Genomic DNA, 23,774 nt, shown 5'->3' with positions numbered 1-23,774 from the left:
GGTATGTGGGGATGGTATATGGGGATGGTTTGAAGGGAGTTATTGTTAATTTGAGGGACCTTTGCGAAGGTGAAAAGTGGGTCAGCTTGAGAGCAGTGTATTAACCCTTGTCCCATATGCAGGTCACGTGCTCCGCTTCTCCTGCTCTGCGGTCATATACTGCATTCCATTAGAAACCAATGCTTCTGACGCTTTCAGGAAGATGAACCTTAATTTCATATTTTCCGCTCATTACTTATATACTATGACCTTGAGCAACAAGTGCAGAGACTGGTACTGCTCTCTGAGTCCAGTTAATTAGACACATGCTTTTCAGCTACCTTAGGGATCATCTAAAAGTTTTTAACTACAAAACACAACCTGTTGTTAATTTTTTTAAGTGCAACATAATTTTGGAGATTTATCAATTGCATCCATTTAATGTCCAACAAGGCAGTTCTTCATAGATTAAAATATAATATATGGGACTTTTCTGAAGAAGAGACCTCTGAAGCTTTGAAAGCAGTCTGCACTCATTTTTGTCTGTGAAGAGCTCTCTTGTTGATCCTTGATTAGTTTTTTACTCTAGGAGCATGAAATTAACCATATCTCAGTTGGGGTGAGTGAATTGGTCAGACTTGGAAAGTGAGGGTTCTTTAGCTTAATTTGATGGTCGAGACCTGTTGCGTTAGAATGTTACTCTGCTTTCCATGTGGTTCTTATATTGACTTTTCTAAAGTGGATATGAGATGTTAAATTATGCCTGAGAATTGCTTGCTGGGAGCAATGGAAATGCACTGAACAGTCTTGCATCCACTGCTAAATAGATTGTAATAATTACTGCTGGCTTTCCCATCCTTGTGAGAACGTACATTCTGTTCAGTGCTGGCAGAGCCTGCACTTGTTCTACTTGCCATATGTGAGATTGACCGAAGGCTATGAGCATGGCGAAAGAGCAGAAGACCCATTTAATGTGCATTCGTGCTTCCTGACATATGCTTATAATCATAGTTACATAGTAGATGAGGTTGAAAATGACATGCGTCCATCAAGTTCAACCCACAGTATGCTACATTTAGACACCAGATAATTTATCCTATATCAAGAATTGGCAATCGGATTACTCCCTGGATCAACATCCTTCCATGTTTACTTATTTGGTATATCCCTGAATACCTTTCTTTTCTAAAAAGATGGCTAACCTTTTTTTGAACAAATCTATTGTATCTGCCATCACAGTCTCCATGGGTAATGAATTCCACATTTTAACTGCCCTTACTGTAAAGAACCCTTTCCTTTGTTGTTGGTGAAATCTCCTTTCATCCAACCTTAAGGGATGACCCTGTGTCATTTGTACCGCCATTGGGATGAATGGTTATTTTGAAAGATTCTTGTACTGTTCCCCAATATATTTGTATATAGTTATCATATCCCCTCTTCGACGCCTCTTTTCTAATGTAAATAAATCTAATTTAAACAGGCAATGGGGCAAACGGGCCCCTTTATAAAGGGGCATAATTATGTTTACTTCCCTTCATTGCCAATTTAATGCAAGATAAGATCTTGTTTGCCTTTGCAGCTACTGCATGACTTTGGGCACTATATCATTTTATAGTTGTTCTTCGCTTCTTCACTGAAAGGTACAATCACTGTTAGTTTGCACACACACAATTATTGAAAATAACTTAATGTAATCGCACTGCTGACCTAAAAACATGTTGTAAAGAGTTTATAAATCTCAATTCGTTTCCTAATCAAGCGCAACCATGTTTATAGCAACGATTTGGCTTTCTGGAGTAACATCAGAAAAGGAGTCGCCAGAGGAAACCACTCATCATGTTTACCAACTAACTTTTAATAATTGTATATAACAAAATACTTATACTGTCGGTGTCTGGATTTTTATATAAAAAAAAGTAATGTTGCACCTCTTTAATATGTCACTAATTTAAGTAGACTTTGATCCTAGGATAGGCTGCCCCTTTAAAACTAGCAGTTGGCTGTTGTATTTTAAATTAAGAACAATTTTCTTCTCATTATGGCCTGTGAATTGGTGACTGCTTGTCAGTTAAGAGTTTACTCAACCTCTACTCACCCTGTCCCTGCTAGAAGGCTACTAAAGATAAAGAGGAAGGTTACACTGGCGACACACTTTATTCGAGCTCGGCTAGTCCCACGAATTCGGGTATACCCGGGTGTATTGAGGTTTGTGACTGTTTTCTGCCCGAGTGCATTGTGTTATTTTCCAGGCAGGGATTGAAGCATTTTATTCCCGCTGGCTGCAATACTGCACAGTATATATATACTGCATTACAATTCATGAATTTATGCCATCTGGTAGACACGCGAAGCATTGCAGCCTATTAAATCCTAATCATTATCATTTAACAGATCAGCCGCCCGTCAGGCAGGCATGAACCCAGGCTGGGAAGGCAAACGCAACGGGGCTTGTCAGAGGTGAGGAGCTGCGCATTCCAGGTATCTGCCAGGTACATACTGGGTATTTGCTCGAATAAAGTGTGTCGGTGCAGTAGAGTTGAGGTTTTTCCTCCGTGTCCATTTGTTGTGCCCCGTGCCTGGTATGAGGTGCACACTTTTAGAACTCATACTGGCAACAGTCGGAGTTCCTTCTTTAAACGTGGCAATTATTTCTGGTTACACTACATGGTTATTAACACTGCTGCTCAGAATAGTGCCATTGTTACAACAATCAAGAATTGTATATAACAAGAAAAGCAACTGTTGCAATTAATTAGAGCTATCTTTATAGTTCCTGTCACTGAATTGATGGTTCAAACCTTTTCACTGCTTGTACTGTCATAGCCGTTTTTTTGTATTACTCTCTAGCTCTAAATGCTTTCTAGGAATCCCCCTTTTTTGGCCTTCAGGACTGGACTTTTAACATTATGTTCTTTAGGAATTATACATTAAATTAATGGGGGTTTTTTCACCGTCGCTAATGATATTTTAAATAATAACCACGTATTAAAAATTATGTTTTAAGTAAACAAGTGTTCTCTTTTTGCCTGACTGGAACAGAGTGCCATTAGATAAAGGGTGGTAACGAGAAGACAAACCTCTTCCATGTCTTGGTTTACCATGTTTACAAATGAACTTAATTAAATATGTAAAAGTACTTAAAGGTGTCTGACACAAAGACGGTGTCAATCACCTAGGTTTAACTCCATAACCATGTCATTGTCACCTCTGGTTAGTGGCTTGCCTTCATATAGTTGCCTGGTGTCTATCTTAGAAAGGGGCAACATCTTCTCACTAAAAGAAAAGTCTTCTGAGTTCCATAACTAAGAAAATAAGAGTGATGTCTAGTGGGGGAGAGAATGATTTCTGTCTTATACTTTATGCATACTGTATCAATGCCCCTGTCTGTGAGCTGCCATGAGTATTGAATAAGCGCAACGACAATACTGCTTTTATGCTTAGCTGCTTCATGTCACATTTTTTATAATGCTGTTTTACACTTTATATTTTTCTTTTATCTTCCATTTCTTTTTTACTTACACATTTCATTACACACTTAACTAAGGGTCGTGACACACCTCTGTAACTCACTGTGGAAGCTCAGCCAGAGAATCCTGATCCTATAATAACATTTAAAAATGGGATTCTAAAAATTGAAGGTTGTTACCGCCATTGAACGTTTGACAGAAAAATCAGGTGTTCAAGATGGTGTCCCTGATATCTACCATAAAAAGTGACACGCTGTTTAAAGTTTATTTACAGCCTATTCGGCATGGTTTTAGAAGCACTGGCATTCAGCTTGTATGGTAAAGGACACATACATTCAATTAGTGCATATTTAAGCCAGTGGACAAACATTAGCAGTAATTAGCTAGAAGCAGCTGAGGTAGCCACGAGTTGACGTAGAATGTCACAGCTATTTCAAGTCATACATTTAAACTAGATTCGTGTGGATCATATGTGGCCAACTTATTTGCATGTTTAAACTCGTCAATGCTGAAGGTAGCTGCAGGCCTTCGGTGCCCTAAGGTTTGGTGTTGCATTGGTGTCCTTTAAAAACGGCTAAAACGTTGAAATGCACTTGGAGAATTAAGGCGCTCTTTAATTTGCATGTATTTTCTATCAGCAAATAACATGACCTGTACATATTGGCAGTTTGCATGATGAGACACAGACGCCACATATGCAACTTAGCATTAACACCGTAAGGAATTCCTTTGTTGTCTTCCAAGCAACTCTGAGCCTTTTTTTATCTTCTTTCTTTCTAGAAAACAAATCTATCTTCCTTATGACAAGTGCACACCCTCTTCTCTGTGTGCAGTATCCATCATCTGGGGAATTGTTCTATCTTGCAAAGGCAAACCACGTAGACAACTTCTTAACCGCCTGTAGCAAATCTTATTTTGCATCCTCGCCTAATAATTTGTAAGTGGAGAAATGACTTGGAGATCTTTTCTGTATGTATAGGAAGCTATGTTTCCCACCTATATGACAATGTCATACTGTATATTGATGAGTTAGTGGCACACATGTTTTTATCAGGTGCAGTAGGGTTCCACAAGGAAACAAAGGGTTGGTTGAATGTTTGAAGGCAGTTGGTAAACTATTCTCACATACGGGGTAATTCTATATCCTTCGGGTCGTTTTGAAATCAGTGGGCATTTTTGACCAAACACAGCCTATGATTGATTGACTAAATAGTGCTAGCCCGATAACTAAACGTTATCCACAGTTATGTTCTCTCACCATTCTTCATTGAACCATAGAGCGCACAGGGAAGTGGCACTTGCTAGTGTCGCGTGGTTACTTGTCGTTATCTGTAAATCTAAAATATAAATTTCTTTTATATATTGGCAATGTTACCATTTGGGTCTATAGCAGTGTGAATCGGCATAATTTCTCGAGATTTAAATAATATTTTGTGGTTGATTAAATTCATGTGACTTCAAACCAAATAAATGTCTGGCATATTGTATGTGTAATCAGTGTGCATTTTATTCATGTTCCTGCTGAAGTAACATGTCAAAATGCAGTATCTTGGTCTATTTACATAACTACCAAAGAGGCCTGCATTGCGGCCTACTGTCAGCACCTCTGCTACCGAAGAAGTTAAACACAGTCTGATTTTTAAAGCAGCAATACTACATTTCCCCCTTTTTCTTCTTATTTTTATATGTACTGCATGTGACCATGTATAATTGTACTTTCTTATCTAAGCTGGCAATCATTCGGTGCTCCTGTGATAAATCTGTAAAAATCCTGGTGTGTGCCTTACAAAATGGCTGCCTTCTACCTCTGTGCTGCAGTCTGTGAAATGCTGTAGCTGATATGTAATGTTATATTACCAAGTGTAACACATTATTGTTGCAGCTTTCAGAGTAATAGACACTCTGCTGGTTGGAACACAGCAACAGATCTGTTTGTGATACTTTGTTGCCAAAGGGCACAGCTCAAAAATGTTTGTTACAGAGCTTGTTTCAAAAGAGGAAGTGGACATGACTTTCTAAATGATTGCTGTAGCACCCAAAGGATGATCAGTACATTTAAAAAATCAATAAAATGGCGTTAGGAGTTTAAAAAAAAAAAAAAAAAGCACAGTTTTATCTATTACAGCAGTGCACAAACTGGGGGGTGCACCCCCATGGGGGGGGCGCAAGATTGTTTTGGGGGGGAGCAGGCAGTGGTCGGCAATTTTGCAAGGAGCAGAGAAAAGAAGCAGTGTGTAGCTTCAATTTCTCTTCCATCCTTTACGTGGCGCTGTGCTACACATCTCATGCAGGAACTCGTTTGCCTTGTTGCTTGCAGCACGATGAGATGAGAGATTGTGAGTGTGTGACATGGAGAGGGGGGAGGGAAGGTGAGTGTGTGACAGTGTGACATGGAGAGGAAGGAGGGTGAGTGTGACAGTGTGACATGGAGAGGGGGGAGGGAGGGTGATACTGTTTCATGGAGAGGGGGAGGGAGGGTGAGTGTGACATGGGGGGTGAGGGTGAGTGTGACAGTGTGACATGGAGAGAGAGAGGGTGGGTGAGTGACAGTGTGACATGGGGGAGGGTGAGTGTGACAGTGTGGCATGGAGAGGGGGGAGGGTGTGTGTGACATGGAAAGGGGGAGGGTGGGTGACAGTGTGACATGGAGGGAGGGTGAAAGTATGTTATGGAGGGGGAGGGTGAAAGAGAGACATGGGGGTGAGAGACATATTGGGGGGAGGGGGATAGACACTGAAGGGAAGGGAGAGGCACACACTGGCTGGAGGCAGCTAAACAGAGGGATGAAGGTCAGGCAGAGATGGCAGAATTTAGGGGCTTGGGAGGAGGATGAGTTTTGGGGGCTTATGGTTATTCTTTGGGTCAGGGGGGGTCACTTGGGAGCATTGATCAGCAGGGATGATCCATCAGTACCCCCCTTGAGTTTGGTTATGGTGATCCCTGATCCCTGGGTAACATTTAAAACGGGACTAAATAAATAATACATAATACTGGTAGGTAGGAGTGGATGACCCTGGGGAAAGCAAATGGGAGAAGGAAAAAGGGAGGGGGAAGGGGAAAAAATGTGGGGAGTGGGAAGGGAGGTAGCAAAGAGGTGGATGAATGCCCCCACATGTATTGCCTTGTGCACCAGAAAATAAACATATTACCAGATGCCAGCAATAAAAAAACAGTGATCCAATACTACTATATATCGCCTGCGTGCACGCCTGCAGCCCAAGCGATTTGTGAACTTGAGTTCTAGAAGCGTGGTGGACGCGTCACAAAGCTGCTTTGCCCTCATTGGCTGAACCAGCCCACTTGCTCTGACGTCATGTGATTTTGATTTCATCAGGCAGGGGGGGCCCGAGAAATTTCATGGATAAAAAGGGGGGCCCGGCATAAAAACTTTGCTCTCCCCTGATTCTATTATATAGGATTTTTCACATTTTCCTGCTTTAAGTCCCTGGCTCACAACACACAATAAAACATCCATAGCAAACTGCTCATTCATGCTGCACCAAAGTTACATTTGTCCCAGCCCATACCTAAAACTTTCCGCTATTGGTGGTCAATCTATAGAGCAAGTACATGGATGCATTGCAGAGTAATAGTGTTGCCACGGTAGTAGCTGTAAACGTTTACTACTTTTTATCATGACGTATATATTAATGTCTATTCCGTATTGCAGGGGTGAGCAAACTTTTTATGCCGAGCCCCCCTTTTTATCCATGAAATTTCTCGGGCCCCCCTGCCTGATGTAATCAAAATCCCATGAAAAAAAACCTTTATTAAATGGTATACAATGTAAATACAAATATGTCTAAGGCCGCGCATATAGTGCCCGCGACGTCACCCGTCGCCGCTAGCGAAAGTTGTATTTCGCTTTGCGGCGGCGGCGTGGGCGACCAGGCCATTGATTGGTTCAGGGGCTGTCATATGAGGCGACAGCCCCTTAAAAATCAAATATTGCCAGCTTCAAAAAATCGCGTCGCCACGTCACGCTTACTATAAGCGCACGCGGCGGCGCCAATGCATTTGTTTTCGGGCGACGTTGCGTCGCCGGCACTATAAGCGCAGCCTAAATACTTACATACTTCAACAGCTCGCTCTTGCAAAATTAGGCTGCGTCCACGCTGCCGCTGAGAGCGGTGACATCACCAACTCTCCAAGCATGAGCACAGGGTGTCCTGCATCATTTAGCAAGCACGAGCGGGGAAGTGTTTACACTTTTTTTTATTATTTCTGTACATTCATAGTATGATTGATATATTGGCAGCCTACCCTCACACTTGAAGAGGATCGCAGCGAAGCAGGTTGCCAGCGGAGGAGAGCAGGACCACAGCGCTATTGTAGGCAGACACCGGAGGGAGGGGCGTTTGACATCACAGCGCTGGGGCGTGCTCCTCCGCGTACCTCCGAATCACGTGGCCCCACCTGCACTATTCTATTTGGCCGCCCGCGCGCGCACATCTTTTTCGCCTGCACAACCAGGTTTTGCTGCACGCGCCCCGCCTAAATAATCTTGCGCCTGGGGCGTCCCCCCCTCAGTTTGTGCAACGCTGCATTCAATCACAACACACACAACCAACACACACACTCAATCACAACACACACACACACACACTCAAATCACAACCAACACAGCACACACTCAATCACTACACACACACAGTCACAACCAACACTCACATAATCACCACCAACACACACAACACTCAACCACAACACACACACACACAGACAACCAACAGGCACAGCACACACACACACACACAACAGTCCATATATATATACACACAAACACACACACACATACATACATATACACACACACATACACACAACACCCACTCAAATCACAACCAACACAGCACACACTCAATCACAACACACACACAGACAACCAACAGGCACACACACGCAAACACACACACAACAGTCCATATATATACACACACAAACACACATATATACACACACACATATATATACACACACAAACATACATATACACACACACACACACACACACTCAAATCACAACCAACACAGCACACACTCAATTCTACATATACACACACATTTCTACATATACACACACATTTCTACATATACACACACATTTCTACATATACACACACATTTCTACATATACACACACACACACATACACATATACATACAAAACACACATACACATATACACACATACATATACACACACATTTCTACATATACACACATTTCTACACACACACACACACACACACACACACACACACACACACACACACACACACACACACACACACACACACACACACACACACACACACACACACACACACACACACACACACACACACACACACACCTGGTGGGTAGGGGGAGAGAGTAACTAAACCTGCTCAGGTCCCCCCATGTGCTGCTAAAAACGGGCGGGTAAAAGACAGGAGGAGGAGGAGGGCTTGTCTGTGTGCAGGGAAGGCCCCGCAGCAAGGCCCCGCCCCCTCTGCAAGGCCCCGCCCCCTCTGCAAGACACAGCAGAGAACTGGAAGCAGCCTCTGCACGGAGCTTCTGGCCGCCCGCCCCCAGGTTTCTCCACACGCAGCCTGCGCCCCCCCTACATAATCTTGCGCCCCCCCGAGGGGGCGCGCCCCCCAGTTTGCGCACCGCTGCCGTATTGCAATGTTAAGGTCACTGCAGCCCTGGTCTTAAACTATTTATTAGTATTTTCAAATGGAAGGCAATAGAGAACAGAGCACGTTTCTAATTGAAATAAAGTAATGATCATCTTTAATTAGGCTTAAGGAACATGGAGGTATACGAGAGCCACATCCCTGGACACTGGTTGGTTTAAGTTGCACACCGCTGCATTTGAATATATTATCCCAAACATAATAAAACAGCCAAGAAAAAACACGCCTTTCACAAAGATCAAGAATTAAATTTCACAAAGTTCAAGAAAAACATATGAATTTCGCAAAGTTCTAGATCTATCTATCGATCGATCGATCTATCTATATCTCAGTTGACTCTTATATTGTGTGGCCCCCCACTGTGTGAGAACTGCTAATGACATTGTAATTTTTATCTGGTATTTATATTCTGTTTTGCAGCTATCTCTCGGGCTGTAACGCTGTCACTCGCACACTGGCATAGGTTACTGCCTGCTGGACTGCACCACCAGCACTGCTCCACCTGATGGCAGTTTGCACATCTCCGTGAAACCTGCCAAGCTGGACCCCACAGCTTTGCACCACGACACCTTGGCCGTCACCGTGCGCCATCCGCAAGCGAGCGACCATGCAATCTTAGCCTGTGACGCGGGCATTCATGAAGAGCAATATGTAAGCGATGCAGGGGGGTTAGAAGATGCACTGGACCAGACAGCATACAGAGATGCTGGCACCATTACCGGTATGTATGCCGGGTAGCACTGGGAATCTTCTTATGGTCCATGGCACGCAACTGTCTCTTTACCATGAACTTGTTTTGTTTTTTTGTAATACATTTTATTGGAAGTTATTGCACAATGCATTACACAAAGTATTACAGGCAAGCTAATTATAAACATATGCAGGCCGTTTGAATGGAAAGCTTGAATGTAAACACATTGATATATTTATATGTTGTGTCATGTACGGCACGCCTAGGAGCATGTGACCTGCTTACGCGACAAGGGTTAATACGTGTGTGACGTCACACCTATGCTGTGGTGTAGCAGGTAAGGAATTGGTCTAGCAAATGGAAGGTCCTGAGTTCGATTCCTGCATGTGTATTATATAAAATGTTTTCATGTTCAGTTACTACATGGTGTAGGGGTGTGTGTATGTGTCTGTTAGCAATAAATTATTGAATGTTTTAATGGAAAAAAATAAATAAAAATTCCACGTGGTGTAGGGAGATGTGTATCATGTGACCCTCCTCTGCGCTTGAAAGTCTAAGGGCAGAGAGAGGAGAGAAATGCAGATGCCGGTAAGTCCTCGCTCAGAGAAATTTACGCGATCCCGGTTATAACGCGGTCTCATTCTCTGGACCCCAAGGACCGCGTTATAACGGGGTTCAGCTGTATTTTAAAATAATTTTGTAACGTTCGTATGAAAACAGAGTGAGCTGAGACTTGGGAAAAGTTTGATTTTATTTTGGCTACTCCCCTTTTGGCTAATTTCTGTCTGTATTGTACAGTCCTAGCCCCCTGACTATCCCCTTATCTTTATTGCCTCTCTTATAAGGACTTAGTGGGATGAAGGTAAAGAAAACACATGACCGACAGCCACATTCAAAGTCTCCTAAGAAATGCAATTTGTAAGCAAAAGGTTACTGTGAGTGCTCATTTGCATGTCATTACCCAGAATCCATGGCTGCAGTGGAAGCACTATATGCTAAGCGATAATGGTGAATAGCAGGGTTACCTACCTGTCTGAGACGTGAATGTGCTCACAAGTCCATATACTGTTATTTCAGACTAAACAATCTTTGCCATGGTTAAATTAGTTTAAGGAAGCCAATTCAATTCTTCGATTATTTGTGGGAGTAGCCAGCCTTCATAATGGTGACGCCCGACTGGCTACCCCTAAATACCAAGGTGTCTGTGTTTTGGACCTCTTAACCATCATAGGTACAGAACTGGGACTTCGGGAACGAGACTGTAATAGTTGATACTGGGAGGGGGGTAAACAGTATTAAAATGTGTAGAATGTTTTGGGACACCGTTACTGGCTGTCACCTAAATTTATCTGCAAATCGCGTCTGATTTGCGCGTATGCACATTAATACCACTATGTTTCCCCTATGAGATATTGTTTTCACCGCCAGAAAGGTCTCAAAACAGCCCAAGTTCCTGAGCCCAGGTTGTAAAAAAGAAATGTACTTTTAAAACCTGTATTCATCTCTAGGGAGGCAGTCTCGGTAATTCGATCAACCGAGGTGCCCGCATAGAGATGGTGGATAAAAGAGGAGGATGGAAGTTGAGAGGTGTCGGGTGATTTGGTGAGCGGGGAAAGGTGGACAACCAGGTCCAGAGACAAAGACTCCCCGCGTGGGAGACTTTGTTCTCCCACACTCCGTGGGGCATATACCCAGCAGGAGGTATGGGGCTGGCAAGGGAAAGCTGTTGCTTATAGGCACGGTTCCCAGTGGCCAGTATGAATTTCCCGGTCGCCGGCTACCTGAGCCCCTCAATACTCCACCTCCTCTAATGCGTGCGCCAAGCCTCCAGCTTACAGTATGATTGGCTGTTGCAATTACGATCTGTTCTCTGATTGGTCACTAGTCCCTCTTCCATGTTAAACATAGGACACGAGGTCTATGTAAGGGGACTGCCCGATCAGGGAACCAGACTTTTCCTAGATGAGGTCCGGTGAAGCGCTGGCGGGCTTTTCAAAAGTGCTTTACTCCGAATAGCAAAGCACTGGGCATTGAGGTGCCGGGAAAGCCTAGCTGAGGACAAGTTATAGAGATGCGGTCCAGTTCTCCAAATGAACGAAGACCCGGCCATTCCCCCCACTCACCCAGTTAAGTGTGTTTTTCTCTGTTTTGTAATATTTTGTAAACCTGCTGGTTTATCAGAATAAACCCAATTTTAGTCCACTACTTTCCCTGCCTAGTGAATTGATCCCAGAAGGTAAAGGTGTTAAATGTACTCCTGTGACAGTTTACAAAATGTTTATAGTTTAGCCAATCGCACCCTTAAAAAGGCTGGCGTTCGGATGAACACAGACACCTACGGTTACATCATAATTTTGCGTTACTGCAGTTAAGACTATGCACTCTATGGTATAGTTTGTGGTCGACTGCCCTCCTGTGGCTGTTTTCTAGTAATACATGTTCTCCATGATAAATACCTGATTTGATATGAAGAAGCAAATTAATATTTACACAACAAAACAGTAGAGCTGAGCAAATGCTGTATATGGGCCATGATATGGCATCAGACGAGAGCCTGGATTTACTAAGCTTCGATGAGGGGGTAACGCACCCGATCTGGTGTTAACTGCTATGCAATACCCTGCATCAGCTGGGCCATGGTGTTTTATGGCATAGCACCATTTAGTAGATATAGACCTATACGCATATTACTTGGCAGATAAAACAGATGCATGTTATGCATTTTGTTTTTGTAAAATAGTGATACCTGGTCGTGAAACAACATTCTAGTTGTAACATGTACACAGCATTCAGGTTACCTACCGCCTTCTGTGCAAACAGGGGATTCCAGAACACTCCAACGCTTGCTGGTACTTTGTAGGAATGCTTATTTTCTGTGTATAAATCAGGAATAAACAATTTCTGCAAAGTACAGGTCTCCTTTAAGGCTACGCTTACAGTGCCGGCGACGGCGACATCAGGCTGGAAAAATTAAAATGAATAATTTATCAAAAATTAGAAAGAAAGTTGTGTTTTGTCACCTTGTCCTTCTAGCTAGAAGCTCATTAGTTGATGCACTCCGGGACTATTAAAACATAACATTTATTGAGTGTCAAGTTAAAATAAAGTCTACATACATGAAAATCAAAAATATAATATATAATTGAGATGGAGGATGGTGGGAGTGAAAGGGTGGGGATGGGGTGTATTGCCCCATACATATAGTCCTTTAATAAAGAAATGGGTATGTATTGTTAACCCCCATAACCCTTGACCTAAATACGGTAATCTTTGGGTTACCTCTGGGTATATTGACCTAAATAGTATCTTTGGGTTACCTCTGGGTATATTGCTAAGATGTCCGATGTTTTAAAGTGCAGTCACTGACACAGCATACCGATCAAACCAACCTATGATTGCTATGGCGTGGAGTCAACCAGAAATTACCTATACTAATGGATGCAGATAAAAATGATGGCAAACCCTAATGGAATGACAAATAGATGGTAAGTATCATACAGCACATATCAATATAAGGTAGGGGCTCACACACTATGATAAATGTGGAAGACTCAACACTCAATAGGTTGGTGGTACTGTATGTGGATTGAGCCTGTGTAGGACAGCAGCTCTGCACAATGTGTAGAGATAAATCAGTGTATTGCTACAGAATTAATTGAGCATAAACATCTAACATTAGAAGCAAAATACTCTGTGTGCTAGAAAGAAAACTTTTGCTGCAGATACCATCACCAGAAACGAACAATGCACTGTGTGAGTATTAGTGTGTCCAATCAAAATATCACTGGTTGATATCAGTGTAACCAAAAGGAGGTGTAGCCAGAGGTTGTACTAAGACCAAGTAATATGCAAAGATGATATAATAATACTGTTGCTTAAAATAGCAATACATGTCATGTCCAAGCAAAAGTGTCCTTGGTGGTAATGTATATTATATAGAAACATCTCTCCATATATTGTCGCACAGAATCAAATGTGCAACAAAGTACACTGTAGAAGAACAACAAGTAAACAGATAATATATACACAGATAATGTGGATTGAAAATGCACACGGCAGTGCCTGGTATATCAAACCTCAAGCAGCACACAGAAACACACAGGCACGTTTGCAAGGCAGCATGGGGAGTTCAGATGGCATACAATTGCCAAGCCGCCTGCAGCAAGTATGTAGCAACCAAATTACCAACAATGCATAGCTCCAGACCTCCTCCCGAATGACGTCACTACGCCAGCCATGTTACATTCTTTTTCATATTATTAGTGAGCAGTATATTTTGTTTGTGCTTTCGAAAAATGTAAATGAGTTGACTTCCAGCGATCGCGACCAATCCGTCGCTTCGTCGCGTCGCGATTACTAGAAGCGCACGTGATGGCGGCAATGCATTTGTTTTGACGCGACGCGCTGTTGCCGGCACTATAAGTGCAGCCTTAGACGGAGATGCAAAGTAGAGCTCTACTCACAGGTTTGTAATCAGGATGAAAGGTCTATATGGACCTGAAACGTTGTCTTTTCACTGTTCTTGGCTGTCACATTAAATGGAGAATTGCATTATGATGTTGTGAGTAGAGCTCTTTGTATCTCTGTCGAGAGGAGACCTGAACTTTGAAGAAATTGTTTGTCTTTGTTGTGTTGGCTGCACAAGCAGGATTCTTCTTGCCTGAGGCTGTTTCCCAGCACTTTGGGACTGTGCTATATAAATCAGGAATACCATTATGGTTTTTCTTTTACCATGAAACTGAACTGTTGGTAAATAAAACCAATTTTCTGTTTTTCAAGCTTAAATTTTATATAAACCTTTCTAAAAGGATTTAAAAAAAGATCTAAACCTGTTAGGCTAGGTCCCCAGTGCCAGCTGCAGCGCGCGCTATGGCGTGTGCTGCAGGAACAAGAACCGCCCCTCAATGGGGCCGTCCCTACTAACTGCCTTTGCGCGCAATTTGCAGCCGCGATGCACAACCAGATTTTCAAAAGACACGATTTATGTTTTTTACAACTGGCCACGGGAGCGCTGGCCACGCCCCGGCGGGTCAGCCAATGAGGGCAAACCAGCCGGGTGATGTCATGGCCACGCCCCCTTCCAGTCGCAATCTCCTGCAGCTCAGCCACAGATCGCGGTTTAGGCCTCGGCATGGTCAGCGCTTAGGTGCTGACCCGTGCTGAGGCGCGCTCTCACTTACCAGTGAGCCCCTGCTCCGTGACGTCACTGGCCCGCCACCCGACACGCCCCTGGACAGCACGCTAACCAAGACCAGGGAAAGCACCCGCTTTCCCTCAGCCTGCCTCCGCACGGGCTGAGTCACCATGGACTAGCCTTACACAGCTGCACGGCCGCCAGCCTGCCAGTCATGCGTGCAGCAGCCGACACTGGGGCCGTAGCCTAAACTACTGGGGCAAAGTGGCACCACTGATGTAAGGCACTTTCACTGCAGTGCAGCACTATTACACACAGCTTGCCACATATTTCTGTAATGAATGTCCATGTGGAGGGGGTCACTGACCCTTCTGTGTCTCAATCCTGGACTTTAGCATTAATGTGGCAGTTTGTAAGGTAAGAACAATTGAGCAGTATGTGCTAGGAATACCTTCAGGTATGTTTCATTTGCTTCGTTTTCTTTTATATTAATCGCTATGGTTTGCACTTGTGTATTTTCAGGGTTATTATCTTGGCATCCTACAAATCTTATTTATGGATAATGTATTCTATTCTGTAGTAGTAGTTTCGTGGTGAGAACACATTGAAGTGGGTGATCCTGCTCCGCATCCCTCTCCTTGTGGCCTTGGAAAAGTCACTTTATCTCCCTGTACCTAATAATAATATACTTTTCTCTTGTATAACACCGACGGTGTACGCAGCGCTGTACATAGTTTTGCAGGCACAGTCCCTGCTCCGTAGAGCTTACAATCTAATTGTTTTGGTGCCTGAGGCACAGGGAGATAAAATGACTTTACCCAAGGTCACAAGGAGCCGACACCGGGAAGGCTCCCCTGCTTCACACTCAGTGCCAGTGTTTTCACAGTCAGTGTTTTTACTCACTGAGGCACTGCTTCAGCCCAAGTAGATTGTAAGCTCTTGTGAGCTGGAATTAATTATGCTGACAAATATTTCTATGTATGGCATTCTTTACACTGGGAAATCAATATAAAAGTGTATACAGGCATACCCCGCATTAACGTACGCAATGGGACCGGAGCATGTATGTAAAGCGAAAATGTACTTAAAGTGAAGCACTACCTTTTTTTCCACTTAATGATGCTTGTACTGTACTGCAATCGTCATATACGTGCATAACTGATGTAAATAACACATGTGTAAAAGGCTCTATAGTCTCCCTGCTTGTGCACAGCTTCGGTGCAGGTAGGGAGCCGGTATTGCTGTTCAGGACGTGCTGACAGGCGCATGCGCGAGCTGCCGTTTGCCTATTGGGCGATATGTACTTACTCGCGAGTGTACTTAAAGTGAGTGTCCTTAAACCGGGGTATGCCTGTATGTAATTTAGAGACTACAGCATACAGTGATACACATCGCATCCTCATGTATTCAATGTTTGTCTTCGAACACAATTTGTTATGTATTTGGTATTAACTTGTAGTCCTGAAGTCCCCCAGAGTAGGACAGTGCCAGTAATACCAATAGGTGATGCTCTGTGCTGCTGGCTATGATAGCTAATCAATAAGGAAAATACCAGGGCACTATTCTGCTGTTCCTCTTGTACACTGACTTGTCGGCATGGTTTTTTCTTTTCTTCTTAAGTTTCAAGGAAATCACTTGTGTGTGTATTAATATATATATGTTTCTCCATCGCTTGTTAATGGTGAAGCCTACTCCACTGATTCTTCCATTATTTGTACCTCTGTAATAGAATAGGTGTCTGCTTTTGGGCTCAATGAGGCCTTCATCTTTTCTTCTAGATTCACGAAGGCCAACAAAATCCCATTTCATCTTTTCAAGTTGTTCCTCCAGTTCTTGCAGTTCTGCTTCACTGGAGAGGGTCCGGCAGTTGTAGGTAGCTAGGTTTAGGTTTTTGTTTCACCTCTGGGGATTCTTGGCACCCTCTGCCTACATGCCTTCTTCCTTATCGCTGTCAAGCTCAAGGGCATTCCTGCCTCCGGAAAATGAGGGCCATTTGCTTTTTGTGTATTTCATATTTGGGGGGAAACCTTACTTGCCATGCCAGCCTCAATTACATGTTGGCTAGTACCTTTTCCTACTTTAGGCGGTTACATTGTTCAAGCTTTTATAGTATGGTTAAACCTACTGACACAAGTGCCACATTTTGTAACGTAGTGCTCATCACAAACAGAACGCGACCGCGAGGCCGAGGTAGGGATTGGATAAAACCGACCTCCAGCCACGTGAGCGTGTCCGAAGTGCAGGGTTGTAGTCGTTAGCTGGGTCGGGGTTAGAGAGGTGCGGATCGTCGTATGTATTTGTCGTGGTCAGGGATTGGAGAGTTGCGGATCGTCGTAGTACTTGCCGTGGCAGGAGCGGAGAGAGTCGGAGTCTGGGTACAAAGCCAAAGGTCAGAAAGGAACTAGAGGAAATCACAGGGCAAGGCAGGGAGGTAGGAATGCAGTAAGCACTTCGCCATGAATGAAGTCTTATGCTCAGCCATCTACCAAGGGGCTGGCTGAGCACATATAGTACCAGGAACCAATAGGGAGCCAGCAGGGAAGAAGCTCAGCAGTAAGGGGTTGTGTGATAGGCGGGGGAGGAGTCCGCAAGGGACGTGGTGTGAATCGGAGAAGCCAGACTCTGTTTGGAAGTATGCGTGCGCCGTCCATGCGTGTCGCCGACGCTACCACGGGAGCGGAGACCGGAGGTGGAACCCGCGGTGACAGTCTCCAGGCACGCGGCGCCTGGGTGCGGGGGGTGTCACCACTGTCCCCCCCCTCCTGTCCACTGTCCCCCCCTCCTGTCCACTGTCCCCCCCTCCTGTCCACTGTCCCCCCCCTCCTGTCCACTGTCCCCCCCCCCCCTCCTGTCCACTGTCCCCCGCCCCCCCCCTCATGTCCACTGCCCCCCCTCCTATCCACTGTCCCCGTCCCCTCCTGTCCACTGTCCCCGTCCCCTCCTGTCCACTGTCCCCGTCCCCTCCTGTCCACTGTCCCCGTCCCCTCCTGTCCACTGTCCCTGTCCCTCCCCCCCTCCTGTCCACTGTCCCTCCCCCCACCTTTTCCTAGCGGCAAATTTAACTCACGGGTAACGCCGGGTCTCTCAGCTAGTATATATATATTTTATTAATTGTGCACTAGAAACAGTCACAGTATTTTCAAGTGTACTGTAACAGCTTCTTGTTACTGTGGATAACTTACCTCACATTATTACTGTATCTCCGATCTCACATCTAGCATTGTTTCATAGTCACATCATAAGGAGGGTTGTGAAACCGTTAGCATGAGTTTATACAGCTGTGACCTTGTTATAATGCTACAACAAATATGTTACTCTTTATTACACCATGACAAAGTAATATATTGCACTGCTGTCTTAGGCCTTGGACATGGTGAAAAGAAGAGCGCTGGGCAGCGCTGACGCTCATGCTCTCCTGCTCAAGCAGGAGCTTTTTTGTGTCGCATGAGCGTCAGCGAGCGCGCTTGTGTAAGCCGGGCGTTAGGCGGGGCTACCGCGCCACGTCACGGATTGGCTTTTGGCAGTCACGTGACGGGCCCTCGGCAGCAAAAATTAAAACCGGTCTGTCTCCTGCAATTACACACGTCTCCGCACGCATGCGGAAGCGGCTCCTAAAGCCGCGCTGATTACAGATGCAGGTGGTAAGTTCATCTGCTCAGCACGGCCTGTTGTACCATGTCCCAGGCCTTATACTGTACCCAACAGTTACATTTTTAGAAATAAGTAATATTCTCCTTTAAACACTAGGGGGAAACATTTACCAGTTCAAATTTTAAACCAATTGTTCTGAAGAAATACTGCTTTCAAAACCACAAATAAAATAAAGTATTGTACACTGTGTTCAGAAAACGGGACCCCTTTTATGTTTGATCAGATCTTGCAAAAAATCAGAACATTTTCATGAACATTTGAGCAATTCTAAATCCGTCAGAATAGATTATTACGTTTAAGAATTATTTGATAATCTAATAAATATTCTTTGGAATTGGTGACGGCGTGATGACCTCATCAAGAGCATAGCTACCAAATGGTGTTGGCGAAGAAGATAATCACGTTACAAAGTGAGACAGAGCAAGAAGTATGGTTCAAGACGCTTGGATAAAATCGTTACAATGAGATGGTCACTAGGAGGACTGGAAAAATGTAATTGGTATAACAACGTATCATTAAAGCGTGGGATAAGCTGGATAAACGCATTATCGATTATGCAACCATACAGTGGCATTCTCGTCTTCGGGCGAGCGTTTCAGCAGCAGGAGGACATTTTGAACACACACTTTGAACTCAAACTTAATAGTATTCTTACTGTTTCAGATTAGATTACAACAGTTAATACCATTTACGAGTTTGGAAGGAAAAACTCCTATTTCTCATTTAATGAACATGATCCTACCGCAGTGTATCTGGTACTTGCTGACATAATACAGTGACATCAGTTGTCCAAATTGTGCTTTTTATATAGGATTATATAACGCCTCAGTTTACATCGGTCTGCAATCAGGAAGGCCTTGGCAGACACCGACAATAAGGAAGACCTCACACAACAACCGGTGGCTCGTCATTTTAAAGAAAAACAGCACAGTCTTGCTACTCTACGGTGCATGCCTATTGCACAAGTTCAACTGTCCCCCAGGGGTGGGGACTGCAACAAAGCTCTCCTTCAACTGGAGGCCCGGACAATCTACAAATTGGACACATTAAGTCCACGCGGACTAAATGAAGATTTGTCGCTGAGCTGTTTCCTTTGAGCTATCCATTATGACAGTCACGGTGCCCAATTGGGACCCAGTTGCTTTGAATTAATGACTTAGCTGCTTCATGTATCTCTTTGCCCTCAGATCAGCCATCTACTGGATGGGGCTTGCATTATTAATTGCGGCCTCACACATCATCACTCAATCCTACAGGATTTATTCTGTCTCTATGCATTGGTTATCACCACCAATTAATGTTTATATACCTCATTGTTTCAGCAGTTGTCTTTATGCTATGACACTAATTCCTTCACATAGCCAATAGACACCACGATTGCCACCGCCATACATTGTCACGATTGTGAATACTGTATATAAAAGTTGTCATGCCTCATAGGATAATGTTTATCTCAGAAGGCTTATTCAAGACTTTACCCATTTATTGATGTTATTTAGACGGTATTAGGCAAGTTGGTGTAATTTATTAATACACAGGTCCATTCATACATTGTTGATTCTGGTCCAATGCAGTATATACAAATATATGCATATTATTAATGCGTCAGCTCATCTCAGGTTATATGTTCACATGTATTGGGGATCACTGTATTGCACTGTTACATTGGTGTTTTTTGTTGGTGCAACATTTTTTCATGATGATATTTGTGCAGGGGCTAACCCACGTCCTTTTCTTTGATAGCCCATTTATGTATTAGCTTATGCTACTACATATTTTAAGCTGGCAGCTTTGCTTACATGATGCAGAGCATCAGACTCTACCTTCGGGCACATAGTCTTGCTGCTACACAGCTTATCTATTTACTATGGGGCATCAGTATGGGTGTGCTTTGCCTGGTCCCACAGTCATTCTTTGTATTAGCAGAGAGCAGACATTGATTTGATCCATTTATTATTTTTATTGAATCATGTTTGTCAGTTTGCACATGCGCATTAGCTCCCTGGGGGCCATAAACATGAGTAACAGCACTCGCTTTTTGACATAGATTGGCTCTACACAGTTCAGATATGTGCTAGGGTCTCCCACAACACACTTTTTGTGCCAGCTGAGCCCAAGCGCATCAGCTGGCGATCGCGCACAGTTCCGCATTATTTATTTATCGGCGGTTCGCGCATGCGCAATGGCGATTCTATAGGTCTTTAAGATCCAATCTTTCCCTGCTACAGCGTTAATCTCACACATGCGCAGTAACCATTCCCATTGCCTAGATGCGCCCTCCACTGGCCCGTTATCATGTGACAGGAGTCTCAGTACTCTGACACTTCAACTCCTCATACACACATGCGCAGTCAACACTGCTGACGTGGCAGGAGTGTTACAGCGTTCTCACTGTCACCTGACAGTCTGGTGCCTCTGTGCAGCTCCTGTATACAGCATGTGTTGCACCTGTTTGCTTTGGTGGTTTAGGGTATATATATGTGTTATGACGCACTCTGTTTGTTCATCACCTTGAGAAAGGTCCCGTGTGGAGGACCGAAACGTTGGTTTATATGTCACATTAAATACCAATTTTTTTGACTATCTTCTGGAGTGCTGCCTCTGATATCTACTTACACGGTATCGTATAGCCTATATATATATATATATATATATATATATTATATATATATATATATATATATATATATATATATATACATATACATATACATATACATACATACATACATACATACATACATACATACATACATACATACATACATACATACAACATTACCATTCTCTCGTCCGGTAAAGAAAGACTGCACTCGGTTCAGTAATCATGAAAAACTGTATTGGGCATCTGAATAAAAAAGATAAGTCACCCAATCCGACGTTTCGGTCCTGGAATAGGAATAGGGTGCACCCCCTTGAGAAAGGTCCTATTCCATGACCGAAACTTCGGATTGGGTGACTTATCTTTTTTATTCAGATGCCCAATACAGTTTTTCATGATTACTGAACCGAGTGCAGTCTTTCTTTACCGGACGAGAGAATGGTAATGTTGTTTTTCTTTTATTTGAGACTAGCACCTGTCTATATGAACCAGTACATTGAGAGCAAGCTGTGATGTTTGTTTATATATATATATATATATATATATATAAATGTAAATACAACTGTATGCTCATCTGCATGTCTTAGGCAGGTCTGCAACCCCGCCTTTCCCCATTATCACCCAGCACACAGCACTTTCACTGCAGCAAGGGATTCTGGGAAATTACATGCAAATGAGCACACAGTGCCACTTTTTGCTTCAAAAACCATTTTTAACATGGTTCCCTATAGGCTTAAGCTTGCTGCATGGTCACAGCTTTGAGCACAGCCAGGGTTAAGGTGCATACCCAGAAAACCACCCCACAGACAGCTGTTTCGACCTTAATGGGTCTCATCAGTGTGGGGTTGATTAACTGGGTATGCAAAGAAGCTAAAGGATGGGCCAACCATAATACGGTACTGAGTTAAGTTAAGTTTTTTTACTCGCCATAACTTAACTCAACTCTATATAGATATATATATATATCTATATAGATATATATATAGATATATAGTGAATAGATTGAACAAGGCACTCCGTCAGGTAGATGAGGGTGGGTGCAAATCCTATATGAAACAAATAAGTAATACGATACCGTATGAGCGAATATCAGAGGCAGCACTCCATGAGGTTGTCAAAAAAAATATTGTATTCAGTGATATTATGTCTCACTGAATACAATATTTTTTTTGACAACCTCATGGAGTGCTGCCTCTGATATTCGCTCATACTGTATCGTATTACTTATATAGATATATATAATCAAAAAATAAATAGATGATACCGTTCTGTGGCTAACGAAATGCTTTTATTTGTGCGAGCTTTCGAGATACACCGATCTCTTCTTCCGGCGATGTTACAATGAATGAAGCAAGCAAAAGCTATACTATAAACAGTGTCTATTGGAATGTTATCTGTGCTGGTCCTTCCCCCGGTGTGGATGTGTTTTATGGCTGGAGGTGTCAAAAGGTTCCTGAAAGCAAGTGTGAAAGAGTGTGTATGTGTATCAGTGTGAATTAACATGAATGGAGAGCCCACAGTATATACAGTGCTTTACAAAAGGTGTGTGTGGAGTGGGAGCGGATATAAATGGTGTGGGTGGGTGTGGAAATGTGAGAGTTAGTAGCATAACTAAAAGTGTGTGTGGAGTTCACTCAGTGCAAAGACAGACATCCAGACACTCAGTTGTCCAGCTTGTCTCCTCATATATATATATATATTTTATTAATTGTGCACTAGAAACAGTCACAGTATTTTCAAGTGTACTGTAACAGCTTCTTGTTACTGTGGATAACTTACCTCACATTATTACTGTATCTCCGATCTCACATCTAGCATTGTTTCATAGTCACATCATAAGGAGGGTTGTGAAACCGTTAGCATGAGTTTATACAGCTGTGACCTTGCTATAATGCTACAACAAATATGTTACTCTTTATTACACCATGACAAAGTAATATATTGCACTGCTGTCTTAGGCCTCGGACATGGTGAGAAGAAGAGCGCTGGGCAGCGCTGACGCTCATGCTCTCCTGCTCAAGCAGGAGCTTTTTTGTGTCCCTGCATGAGCGTCAGCGAGCGCGCTTGTGTAAGCCGGCCGGTGAGGCGGGGCTACCGCGCCACGTCACGGTGCCGACGTCACGGACTGCCATTGGCTTTTGGCAGTCACGTGACGGGCCCTCCGCTTCCCTAGGCGGCAAAAATTAAAACCGGTCTGTCTCCTGCAATTACACACGTCTCCGCACGCATGCGGAAGCGGCTCCTAAAGCCGCGCTGATTACAGATGCAGGTGGTAAGTTCATCTGCTCAGCACGGCCTGTTGTACCATGTCCCAGGCCTTATACTGTACCCAACAGTTACATTTTTAGAAAAAAGTAATATTCTCCTTTAAACACTAGGGGGAAACATTTACCAGTTCAAATTTTAAACCAATTGTTCTGAAGAAATACTGCTTTCAAAACCACAAATAAAATAAAGTATTGTACACTGTGTTCAGAAAACGGGACCCCTTTTATGTTTGATCAGATCTTGCAAAAAAATCAGAACATTTTCATGAACATTTGAGCAATTCTAAATCCGTCAGAATAGA

At 43.4% G+C, this 23,774-nt stretch overlaps 1 protein-coding gene and 1 long non-coding RNA gene across 2 annotated transcripts in view; both read left to right on the top strand.

Moving 5' to 3' along the window:
- The window catches only part of LOC142487410 (uncharacterized), a 110,387-nt gene extending 100,667 nt beyond the window's left edge, over window positions 1-9,720 (top strand). Inside the window, exon 3 of the long non-coding RNA XR_012799222.1 lies at window positions 9,548-9,720. This is a non-coding gene — a long non-coding RNA (uncharacterized LOC142487410). The remainder of the gene's footprint in view (window positions 1-9,547) is intronic.
- Window positions 9,721-9,724: 4 nt separating this feature from the next.
- The window catches only part of TRAK1 (trafficking kinesin protein 1), a 162,969-nt gene continuing 148,919 nt past the window's right edge, over window positions 9,725-23,774 (top strand). Inside the window, exon 1 of the mRNA XM_075586690.1 lies at window positions 9,725-9,848. The gene's annotated coding sequence lies outside the window, so the exon portion shown is untranslated. The remainder of the gene's footprint in view (window positions 9,849-23,774) is intronic.

Source organism: Ascaphus truei, chromosome 2, assembly GCF_040206685.1.
Source record: "Ascaphus truei isolate aAscTru1 chromosome 2, aAscTru1.hap1, whole genome shotgun sequence".
NCBI classification, from domain to species: Eukaryota; Metazoa; Chordata; class Amphibia; order Anura; family Ascaphidae; genus Ascaphus; species Ascaphus truei.
The sequence above is the reverse complement of the archived record's forward strand: the minus strand, read 5'-3'. Positions and strand labels throughout refer to the sequence as shown.